This window comes from Schistocerca cancellata, chromosome 7 (assembly GCF_023864275.1).
Source record: "Schistocerca cancellata isolate TAMUIC-IGC-003103 chromosome 7, iqSchCanc2.1, whole genome shotgun sequence".
In the NCBI taxonomy this organism is placed as follows: Eukaryota; Metazoa; Arthropoda; class Insecta; order Orthoptera; family Acrididae; genus Schistocerca; species Schistocerca cancellata.
The window spans coordinates 562,688,813-562,700,847 of record NC_064632.1 but is presented as its reverse complement, the minus strand read 5'-3'; positions in this window follow the sequence as shown (position 1 = coordinate 562,700,847).

Sequence of the window (12,035 nt, the reverse complement as noted above, 5' to 3'; positions counted from 1 at the left end):
GAGATCGAAAGAATGTTCGAATAGCTGATTTTACCGTTCGCAGCCTGTTCTCCACTTCCACCTACCATACTTCCCACGACCCGCTATATGATGGCTGCTAGGGGACGTGAAGTTGAAGTATGTATTTTCCTATCGGGTTTCATTTGTTCCTCATCCCCTCGATTCCCATATGTCCAAGGACCAGCTGAAGACCACCTGTTACTTCTCCTTGGGCGGGAGATGGATAGTGTCCTCGACTATTTGAAGTATACTGCCTGCTGGAAACGTTTGTTAAATAGCTAATAAAGAGAATCGGTGCTGACAAGACACTTCCCTACACCAAAATGTCTCACGTGTTCCACTGCCTTCTTGAACGTCCAGAGCTCTGCAGAGTACGACGAGAAGTTGCTTGATAGGCTTAAGAACTATCTCGAACAACTTCGTGTAGCAGACATATCTGATCATAAATAGGGCTGGAAGAAATATCCTGCCTGCATGATTGGCAAGGCCTCTCTTAACTTGCACATGACAGAGTACAACAAGGCTACCACTCTGCCTACTGTTTTAAAACCGACTTTTAGCGCAAATTTATCAGAGTACAGGGAGAACACGGTGGTTTTTTAACGATGATTCAAAGCAAGTGGACGATGCCAGGTCTCCTGTTACCTTCCCAAATTTTATGTTTAAATGTATCTCAAATGCGAAATCTTCGATTAGGCCTAAATGGATTCAGATTCCTCAACGATGACTGTCATCAAGTTCCTTGAAGTGCAGAAAACGCAAAGGCTAAATTGTACTCATGTAGAATGAGGAATATTTATTGCAGGCGGTTTCCAACAGTCGTACCGTATTTTTTTGAAATCTATGATACAGATCTGTATTAGGAAACAAATTATTGCTAATACAGCTACGTCTGATGCATTTACAAAATAAAGAGAAATTGATATTTGCGAAAATGTGGAGACATTACGTTTAAGGTACCAACATCTAGTTGTTGTTATTGTTGTTGTTGTGGTCTTCCGTCCCGAGACTGGTTTGATGCAGCTCTCCATGCTACTCTATCCAGTGCAAGCTTCTTCATCTCCCAGTACCTACAACAACATACATCCCTCTGAATCTGCTTAGTGTATTTATCTCTTGGCATCCCTCTAAGATTTATACCCTCCACGCTGAATACTAAATTTGTGATCCATTAATGCCTCAGAACATGTCCTACCAACCGATACCTCCTTCTAGTCAAGTTGTGCCACAAATTTCTCTTCTCCCCTAGTCAATACCTCCTCATTAGTTATCTAACCATCTAATCTTCAGCACTCTTCTGTAGCACCATATTTCGAAAGCTTCTATTCTCTTCTTGTCCAAACTATTTATCGTCCATGTTTCACTTCCATACATGGCTACACTCCATAAAAATACTTTCAGAAACGACTTCCTGACACTTAAATCTATACTTAGTGTTAACAAATTTCTCTTCTTCAGAAATGGATTCCTTGTCATTGTCAGTCTACATTTTATTACTATCTACTTCGACCATCATCAGTTTTTTGCTCCCCAAATAGCAAAACTCCTTTACTACTTTAAGTGTCTCATTTCCTAATTCCCTCATTATCATCCGACTTAAATTCGACTACATTCCATTATCCTCGTTTTGCTTCTGTTGATGTTCATCTTATATCTTCCATTCAAGACACCATCCATTCCGTTCTGTTGCTCTTCCAAGTCCTTTGCAGTCTCTGACAGAGTTACAATGTCATCGGCGAACCTCAAAGTTTTTATTTCTTCTCATGGATTTTAATACCTATTCCAAATTTTTCTTTTCTTTCCATTACTGCTTGCTTAATATACAGATTGGATGATCTCGGGGAGAGGCTACAACCCTGTCTCACTCCCTTCTCAACCACTGCTTCCATTTCATGTCCCTAAACATACAACTGCCATCTGGTTTCCGTACAAATTGTAATAGCCTTTCGCTCCCTGTATTTTACCCCTGCCATTCTCCGAAGTTTAAAGAGAGTATTCAAGTCAACACTGTCAAAAGCTTTCTCTAAGTCTACAAATGCTAGAAACGTAGGTTTGTCTTTCCTTAATCTTTCTTCTAAGATAAGTCGTAAGGTCAGTATTGCCTCACGTGTTCCAATATTTCTACGGAATCCTAACTGATCTTCCCCGAGGTTGGCTTCTACTAGTTTTTCCATTCGTCTGTAAGGAATTCGCGTTATTATTTTGCAGCCGTGACTTATTAAACTGATAGTTCGGTAATTTTCACATCTATCAACATCTGCTTTTTGGGATAGGAATTATTATATTCTTCTTGAAGTCTGAGGGTATTTCGCCTGTCTCATACATCGTGCTCACCAGATGGTAGAGTTTTGTCAGGACTGGCTCTCCCAAGGCAGTCAGTAGTTCTAATGGAATGTGGTCTACTCCCGGGGCGTTGTTTCGACTCAGATCTTTCAGTGCTCTGTCAGACTCTTCACGCAGTATCATATCTCCCATTTCATCTACATCCTCTTCCATTTCCATAATATCGTTCTCACATACATCGCCCTTGTATGAACCCTCAATATACTCCTTCCACCTTTCCGCTTTCCCTTCTTTGCTTAGAACTGGGTTTCTATCTGAGCTCTTGACATTCATACAAGTGGTTCTCTTTTCTCCAAAGGTCTCTTTAATTTTCCTGTAGGCAGTATCTATCTTGCCCCTAGTGAGATAAACCTCTACATCCTTACATTTGTCCTCTAGCCATCCCTGCTTAGCCATTTTGCTTTTCCTGTCGATCTCATATTTGAGACTTTGTATTCCTTTTTGTCTGCTTTATTTATGCATTTTTATATTTTCTCCTTTCATAAATTAAATTCAATATATCTCCTAATATCCAGCCCTCGTCATTTTACCTACCTGATCCTCTGTTGCCTTCACTATTTCATCTCTCAAAGCTACTCATTCTTCTTCTATTGTATTTCTTTACCCCATTCTTGTCAACTGTTCCCTTATGCTCTCCCTGAAACTCTGTACAATCTCTGGTTTAGTGAGTTTATCCAGTTCCCATCTCCTTAAATTCCCATCTTTGCAGTTTCTTCAGTTTTAATGTACAGTTCACAACCAATAGATTGTGGTCAGAACCACATCTGCCCCTGGAAATGTCTTACAATTTAAAACCTGGTTCCTAAATCTCTGTCTTACAATTATATAATCTATCTGAAACATGTCAGTATCTACAGACTTCTTCCATGTATACAACCTGGTGTTAGCTATGATTAAGTTATGCTCTGTGCAAAATCCTACCCGGTGGCTTCCTCTTTCATTCCTTACCCCTAACCCTTATTCTCGTACTACGTTTTTTCTCTCCCTTTTCCTACTGCCGAATTCCAGTCACCCATGACTACTAAATTTTCGCCTCCTTTCACTACCTGAATAATTTCTTTTGTCTCAGAATATATTTCATCAATTTCACCTACTACGTTTTTTCTCTCCCTTTTCCTACTGCCGAATTCCAGTCACCCATGACTATTAAATTTTCGCCTCCTTTCACTACCTGAATAATTTCTTTTGTCTCAGATTACATTTCATCAATTTCTTCATCATCTGCAGAGCTAGTTGGCATATAAACTTGTACTACTGTAGTAGGCGTGGGCTTCGTGTCTATCTTGGCCACAATAATGCGTTCACTATGCTGTTTGTAGTAGCTTACCCGCATTCCTATTTTCCTATTCATTATTAAACCTACTCCTGCATTACCCCTATTTGACTTTGTGTTTATAACCCTGTAGTCACCTGACCAGAAGTCTTGTTCCTCCTGCCACCGAACTTCACTAATTCCCACTATATCTAACTTTAACCTATCCATTTCCCTTTTAAAATTTCTAACCTATCTGCCCGGTTAAGGGATCTGACGTTCCACGCTCCGAACCGTAGGACGCCAGTTTTCTTTCTCCTGATAACGACGTCCTCTTGAGTAGTCCTGGCCCGGAGATGCGAATGGGGGACTATTTTACCTAATTTAAGAGTCGTGAAGAGAAGATATAAAAACGGCACAAATGAAAGCCAAAGGTACTGCAGACATCTAAAATTTTAGATGGACTGAAAGTGCAAAATGACAGAGCTGGAATCACAGACCAAATGTAATGTTATAGGAGCATATCACTATCGAAAGGAGGTGTGCCACTTACATAGAAAATTTGAAGAATCGATTAGAGATAAGAGAAGCAAATACGTGAATAAAAAACTGCTCATGTAATTAGGCTGTACTAATAAGTACCAAAGGGGAGGCTGAAATTTGAAAGGAATGTATTGACGATATGTACAATGATAATATCGAAACTGGAGCAGATGGGAGATATGTTGGGAAGAATTTTACTGGTCAACGAGAGATCCAGACTGAAACAAGGGGCGAAACGCTCTCAGGGTCAGCTATATTTACAGAATATATCAAGAGACAATTGCTCTACTTTTTATGTACTATATATGAGACGCATGAAATACCTTAAGACATCAAAAGAAAGTAATAATTCCAATATCAAAAAAGGCATGTAATGACAGTTATACAACAAATCGTAATCGCAGAATATTAACACAAATTATTTACAGATTAATGGAAAAATTGGTAGAAACGATATGCGTGCAGATCAGATTGTGTTCCGATGATTTGTGAGAACACGAGAGATACTACTGACCTTACGAATCTTCTTGAAAAATTCATACATACATGTTTGACTTTACTAATTTTGAGAAAGATTTTGACAGTGTTAGCTGGATGCACTTTTTGAGGTCCTGAAAGAAGGAAGGGATAAAACGGAGCGAAGAGTTGTTCACCACTTGTACGAAATCCAAATTGCAGTTAAAAGGATCACAAGACTCGAAAGGGAGTCGGTAGATGAGCGAGAATGTGTTGTAGCCTACCCCTGTGTTATTCATGCTGCACATTAAACAAGCAATAAAGAAAAACGGTGTAAAATTACGAAAGAATATTGTGATTCAATGAGAAATAATAAAAACTTGGAGATATGCACAAGACATTGTAATTCAGTGACAGACAGCAAAGCTCTGGTATGGTCAATGTAACGGAATTGATAGTATTTCGAAAAGGGTAAGAGATTAACTTTAACAGTAGTAAACAACGATACTGGAATGTAAACAGTTAGCAAATTCTAGGTTGAGGGAATTAGATTAGGAAATGAGACACTGAAAGTGGCATGTGGGTATTGGTATTCTGGCAGCGTAGTGATAGTGAAAACAGAGAGATTAGGAACAAAATGTATCATAAAAGACAACATTTTAACAATGAATGTAAATTTAGAAGTTCGGGAAGATCTGCTGAAGGTAGTCGTATGGATAGTGACCTTGTGTGGAAGTGAAACGTGGACCACAAGCAACATTGCCATAATAGCTTCTGTTATGTGATGCTGCCAAACAATGCTGAAGTCAGAATGAGTAGACTGGATATCCAAGGAGAAGGACCTACTCGAGTTTGGATAAAGATATGTTTTGCTCAACTTGATCAAAAGACGAGAACTGCTGATCCTGAAGCATCAAATAGTCGTCATTTTTCTCATTGGGGAAAGCGTAAAGGTATAATATGTGGAAGAAGCCTAGCGTAAATATAGTAAGCATGTTCAAATGGATGAAGTTCGCAGTAAGTGTGAAGAGATCAAAAGACCTGCAGTGGTCACTCTAGCGAGAAAACCTACATCGAACTATTCCACGGAATGAAGGGCACAACAACAGATGGAATCAGATGGATAGCAGCCACGGTAAACATAATATAGATGTCTAAAGTTTACCGCATCAAGATGTATTAATTGGAGTAAACGTCAGCAATTACCTGCAACCCTTGACTTGCTCTAAACTGTACAAGTTCTTGTCGAAATCCAATAGAGAAATCACTATTTTTGAAGAGGAATATCATCCAGAGAAACTTCCACGATCTAAATCTCATTCGTAAGATCACAGTGACACGCAAGCGTCACTGTTATTGTCAAAAACCCGAAAACCAGAAACTCCTGAAACTGAAATCAGGTACCGTTTTTATTATGTATGGCCCGTATAATAAATATAATTCTTCTGAGCGGAAGAAAAGACTAGCAGGAGTTTATGATAATTCATCTTGAAACTGCTGTGTTTTTAATGACGGACACATCGACGTCTTCGTTTGACAATAGGCGTCCCGTGAAATGTCTAAGGACAAATATTTGTTTGACCGCATCCTTTGCATATCTTAATGTGTATACAATTAGCAACATTCGTTCACACACTTGCGCATGCAACATTCCAAATCCGTGCCGTTAAACTGCGGAATGTCTAGCATTCAGCACTGATGGATAAACAGACTAAAACACGTTACGAAAAGGTTCTTTGCAGTCACAGAGGTGTAGAGACTAAGTTACGAAATTACGTTGGAATATATGTGGTACTGGTGATTATTTTGTTTTCACGAGCATGTACTTACTGTGTAGAGCTTAGTTTGCATGCAATTTTTCTTTGACAGGAGAGTGGTCACACTGCGAAATGACGCAGAAGAATCCAGAGAAAATTTTGTTATGTTGACGTCCCACAATAAGATTTACCTGCTTATCCTACTGGAATCCTGTTTAAAATAGCTGGTAACACCAGGGGATATATATTGCGGTTAGCCAAGTGCATCCCAGCACGCTAAACATTTGGCGTCTGTCTCTCTTTTTGAGTTGTAACGTTGCCATAAATTATCTTATGTACAGTCTTAGTAAACACAGGCTACTCAAGTGCGAATCAGTGCATATTATTTGCTGTGACACCAGCAAATAAGTTGTTAATGAATGATTAGTATTATTCATGATGAGTTTGTAAGGTTCTGCGATGGTGTATGACTTAATCCGCGAAGATTCGAGTCAAACACACTATATTTACAAACAGCCAAAGTCACCATTATCCAATGTATCAAGAAGTATAAACTTGTACGCATATTTTCAGATGTTTCAAACTGTTACCTTCAAATACGAAGTAATATGTAAATCCGTGTGTTCTTTGTTTTGACAGGCGTAGAAGCGATCCATATTATTCTCTGTTGTTTCCGTCCAAAAATTTCATCCGTTCTGGGTATTTGTGTGATACGTAAAGCGGATTTAACAAACATTTAAGGTAAATCGAAGCTTAATATTCTTAATTGCTTCGCGGAAACAGGATTACGAACGAGGAAAGTACTTTTCCAGGAACATTTAATTCCACTTGACGCTCATATGGATTTGAAGATTGATAGAGATTTTCGTGGAAGCCGCTGTTTCTTCGAAATATTTGAGTTCTATTTCTTGGAGCACACTGAAGAGCTTTCGTTCTAGAACTTTCATGAACCTTTCATCGTTCGGTGAGAGTCTAAAAGCAACGGCCGTCCAAGGCGTTTCGACAGTCGCGATCCGAGAAGCGGCCCACGCTTTTGAATAGTCTCTGTGACTGTAGACGCATCCTAGTAGATCGTTCTCACAAACATATGAGGATGTCCTTAGTGCTGAATTCCCGTTCTAAATTAACATGACCGTTCCTGTCTGTGTCATCTCCTCCTCTTTCCTGTCCATCTTCTTCTCTCCCCTCTCTCTGTCCGTGTCCCTCCTTCCCCTCTGGCTCTCCATCTGTTCCAGCCTCCTCTCTCTGCCAAAATCTTCTCTCTTCCTCCCCCCGACCCAGCTCTTTCCATCCCCTACTTTACCGTCCCTATGTCCATCTCGTTTCTCTTCCGTCTTCTGTCCATTTGCCCCTCCCCCCTTTCTGTCCAACTTCTCCTGCCCACGACCTTTGTCAAACTCCTCCTTCCCCCTCTCTGTCTGTCTGCTCTTGCCGTCTTCTCACTCCACTCTATTACCCAATCCCAGCAGGAGGTTGCTGGTTCGTATCTCCACAGTATTTCTTTCCACAGAGGAAGTAATATGTGTACCAAATGTAGTAGAAATCGGTACACGGGGTTCAGGAAGTATAATTTAAATAATAATAATGATAATAATAGTTTGGATATATGTAAATAGTGGGATTAATTTTTAGTCGTGCCAGACCAGCACAATAAGCTGAGCTATGCCTATCTTTTCTTACTAGTTCCACATAGTCTTTCTGTAGTTGTAGATTTACGCTTGGCAATTAATAATACTACGTCCGACCACAGTATCCACTTACAAAATCCTTAAAATTGCTATCGCCGATTTCGCTCTGAAACAACGTGCGTCTAACTTCGCTCTTACCGAGGAACACCGAAAACGTATTCGGTTTTTTCAACATTTGAAAACCAAAAATACACGATGGCAGGCGCGGGCTCTATGCTGGGCTACCGCTTCACCTTTTCTCTTTGCTTTTGAAGCAAACGGAAACATAAAAGCAAGAAATGCAAAAGGTACATCGTAAACGCACCCTACTGTATACTGTCGGAAATAAGTCTCTTTATTTAGGGAGACAGTATACAGTAACCGTATTTACATTGGGGCTCATAATTTGGATATTTGGTGCAAGTAAATGGAGTTTTAATGCCCTTAAGCTACTACGATTATGAAGCTTCATATACAGGGTGAGTCACCTAACATTACCGCTGGATATATTTCGTAAACCTCATCAAATGCTGACGAATCGATTCCACAAACCGAACGTGAGGAGAGAGGCTAGTGTAATTGGTTAATACAAACCATAAAAAATGCACGGAAGTATGTTTTTTAACACAAACCTACGTTTTTTAAAGTGGAACCTCGTTAGTTTTGTTAGCAAATCTGAACATATAAACAAATACGTAATCAGTGCCGTTTGTTGCATTGTAAAATGTTAATTACAACCGGAGATATTGTAACCTAAAGTTGACGCTTGAGTACCACTCCTCCGCTGTTCGATCGTGTGTATCGGAGAGCACCGAATTACGTAGGGATCCAAAGGGAACGGTGATAAACCTTAGGTACAGAAGAGACTGGAACAGCACATTACGTCCACATGCTAACACCTTTTAATTGGTCTTTTTCACTGACGCACATGTACATGACCATGAGGGGTGAGGTACACTTACACACGTGGCTTCCGTTTTCAATTACGGAGTGGAATAGAGTGTGTCCCGATATGTCAGGCCGATAGATGTTCAGTGTGGTGGCCATCATTTGCTGCACACAATTGCAATCTCTGGCGTAATGAATGTCGTACACGCCGCAGTTCATCTGGTGTAATGTCGCCGCAGGCTGCCACAATACGTTGTTTCATATCCTCTGGGGTTGTAGGCACATCACGGTACACATTCTCCTTTAACTTACCCCACAGAAAGAAGTCCAGAGGTGTAACTTCAGGAGAACGGGCTGGCCAATTTATGCTTCCTCCGTGGCCCGTGTTTGTTACAACACGCAACTGAACGTCGGAGGTTTCAAGCGTCAACTTTAGGTTACAATATCTCCGGATGTAATTAACATTTTACTATGCAACAAACGGCACTGATTACGTATTTGTTTATATGTTCAGATGTGCTGACAAAACTAACGTGGTTCCATTTAAAAAAACGTAGGTTTGTGTTAAAAAAAATACTTCCGTGCATTTTTGTATGGTTTATATTAACCAGTTACACTAGCCCCTCTCCTCACGTTCGGTGTGTGGAATCGGTTCGTCAGTATTTGATGTGGTTTACGAAATATATCCAGCGGTAACGTTAGGTGACTCACCCTGTATTTGTCCATTGCAAATTCATACAGATAAATCCACTCACATACATTTATATTAAATAATTGCACGTCCATGTTGTGCTGCCGTCTTAGTTTATTATTTATTCTTACATTTGTTAACCTGTATGTTGTGAACAGGGGAAAAATTATAACTTTCTTTAATTGTTTTTCTCATTTGCCTTTCCTGCACTGGAATTTCTGAGAAGGTGTCCTTTCGGCACACTCGTAAGCAGTAGAATTGCTCGCTAGTGTTGTAATGTCGCTCCAGGCTACTGAAGTCGGTGTTGTGCATGTCCTCCAGTCGGGGGACTGGATACGACGGGTTCAGCTCCAAAGCTAAATCCGAAGAACACCAATACCTCATCTAGCAGATGGACGAAGTTTTCTGCCAGTGAAATTGAAGGTAAGAGCCGCATTGCAGGATTCGTCATTGTCTTCCGTTGTGCATTGTAGTTCGCCGGTCCTCACACATCAGTTAGCGGTTGTACGGATTTCCTCGGATTTCTCCATCGCACACGCATCACACTCACTGTATTCACTTTGCTAGGTGGTAGCGCTTACTCTTATCACGACTCAGCCGTTATTTTCGCTATTATCGGGCCTTACTATTTTTGTATCACTTCACAGGTGCGAGTATTTTACTCGTCCGTTGCGTTGCAATCCGCAAACATACATAAATGGTGCTCCTTCAAGAATAAAATATCACATAAAATTGATAATAGTACATACATTTTACATAGACATAGACAGTGACAATAATAAATCTGACAAATAAATCTCAAATTCACATTCACATTTCATATATGGACTCCATGACTTGCATAATCTAACACACTAATATGTAATTTAGAAGGAATCTCGCAGTTATGCGGAATATTTGTATTTTCCCTTTCTTGTCGTGTAGAACCGACCTCCTTACCATTTTTACCTGCACAAATACACACAGAAAATACGTTCCAGCACTACTCACTACATGGAAAAAAAGAGGATTAGCTAGGGTATGCTTCAGAGATGAAGCTGCTTGCAGTGCGTCGTTAGTGTACTTACACTATCCTTGGAGTTTGATAAATCTTCATACTATGTACAATATTTACAAGCGCTCGTTTGTGAGCGAGTATTGGGAATGTATTATCCCTTGACAATCCTGACTTCAACACTGCTTGTTAATAATCGTAATATTTCACATTGATGATCACATATTTTAAGCAGTATATCTGTCTTAATGGTGCGACGACATGCACAGTCATGCTCAAAAGTTTCCGAACGACCTGAATTGCATTTCGCCTGATTCGCATGCAACCCACATAACGCAGCTGTGTAGCACGTCCTCTAATCGCTCCTTGGTACAGTCGTTTGACTATTGATATTGGTTCCAACAAGTCACCACTAGAAAACACTGCTCTGTATCGCAATAACTCAAGATGTAAAGTAATACCACGATACTAGAAATATCAGGGAACACCTTATCACAGATAAGACTGTCCATAAGGCTTGTAAGCTCACATTTATTACAATAAATGACATACCTGAAATGTTACCACTCTCATTATTACGTCAGATAGGTAATGCACGTAGTAAGTTCGTCGTATTCATGATTTCCTCTAAAAAGTAACATCCCGTAATTGTTATTTAACACAAGATGACATTAAACATATAAGTTATTCACGAGCAGCTAGTTGTGAATATGCATGAACTTCGAATGACACGACGAACCGTCTCGTTCCGCATATGGATTCAAACCCAGGTCATGCAGACTAAGCAAAGATTTCGTGACTGACAGAAACTAAGAGTCATTCCTGACTACGGATACAGAGAGTGATATAACTCGATTTTAGACAGTATCAGTTAGAAAATATCAACTTTAAATCTCATAACATAAACATTTTTAACGGATGCGAATTCCTACCCGGCATCTATTGTCCCTGTTAACCAACTACGAGAGATGTTAAATACTGCTTCTTCACAAGTAACTTAGGCCTACTTGAAATGCCCTGAGGTAAAGCTTTGTGTTGGACAGGGATTCGAACCCAGAACCTAATCGGATTGTTACTGAAGCACAATCAACTGTGACTTATCGGATTTTCTCGGCAGTAGCTAGATGTTTTAACTGATATGACGAGAAGAAACATTAATTTTTTTTCTTCCTTGGACTCCAACCCGGTACCTATCGATGTTATATTCTAGAGAAAACGGAAGTTAAATATGGATTTGTTACACCAGCAGCGATATGTGAGCATGTTTGAACCAGAAATAATATGACGAAGTGTTCAGTGCTGACTGGGCGTCGAACTCCACACATATCGTTGTTGACTACATACAAAGAGACGTCAGCTACCGAATTTTTCTCCACCAGCAGCTTGGAATAACATCCTTGAACTTACAGTGATCTCGCAAATAGTTATATGTCTCACTGGGAGT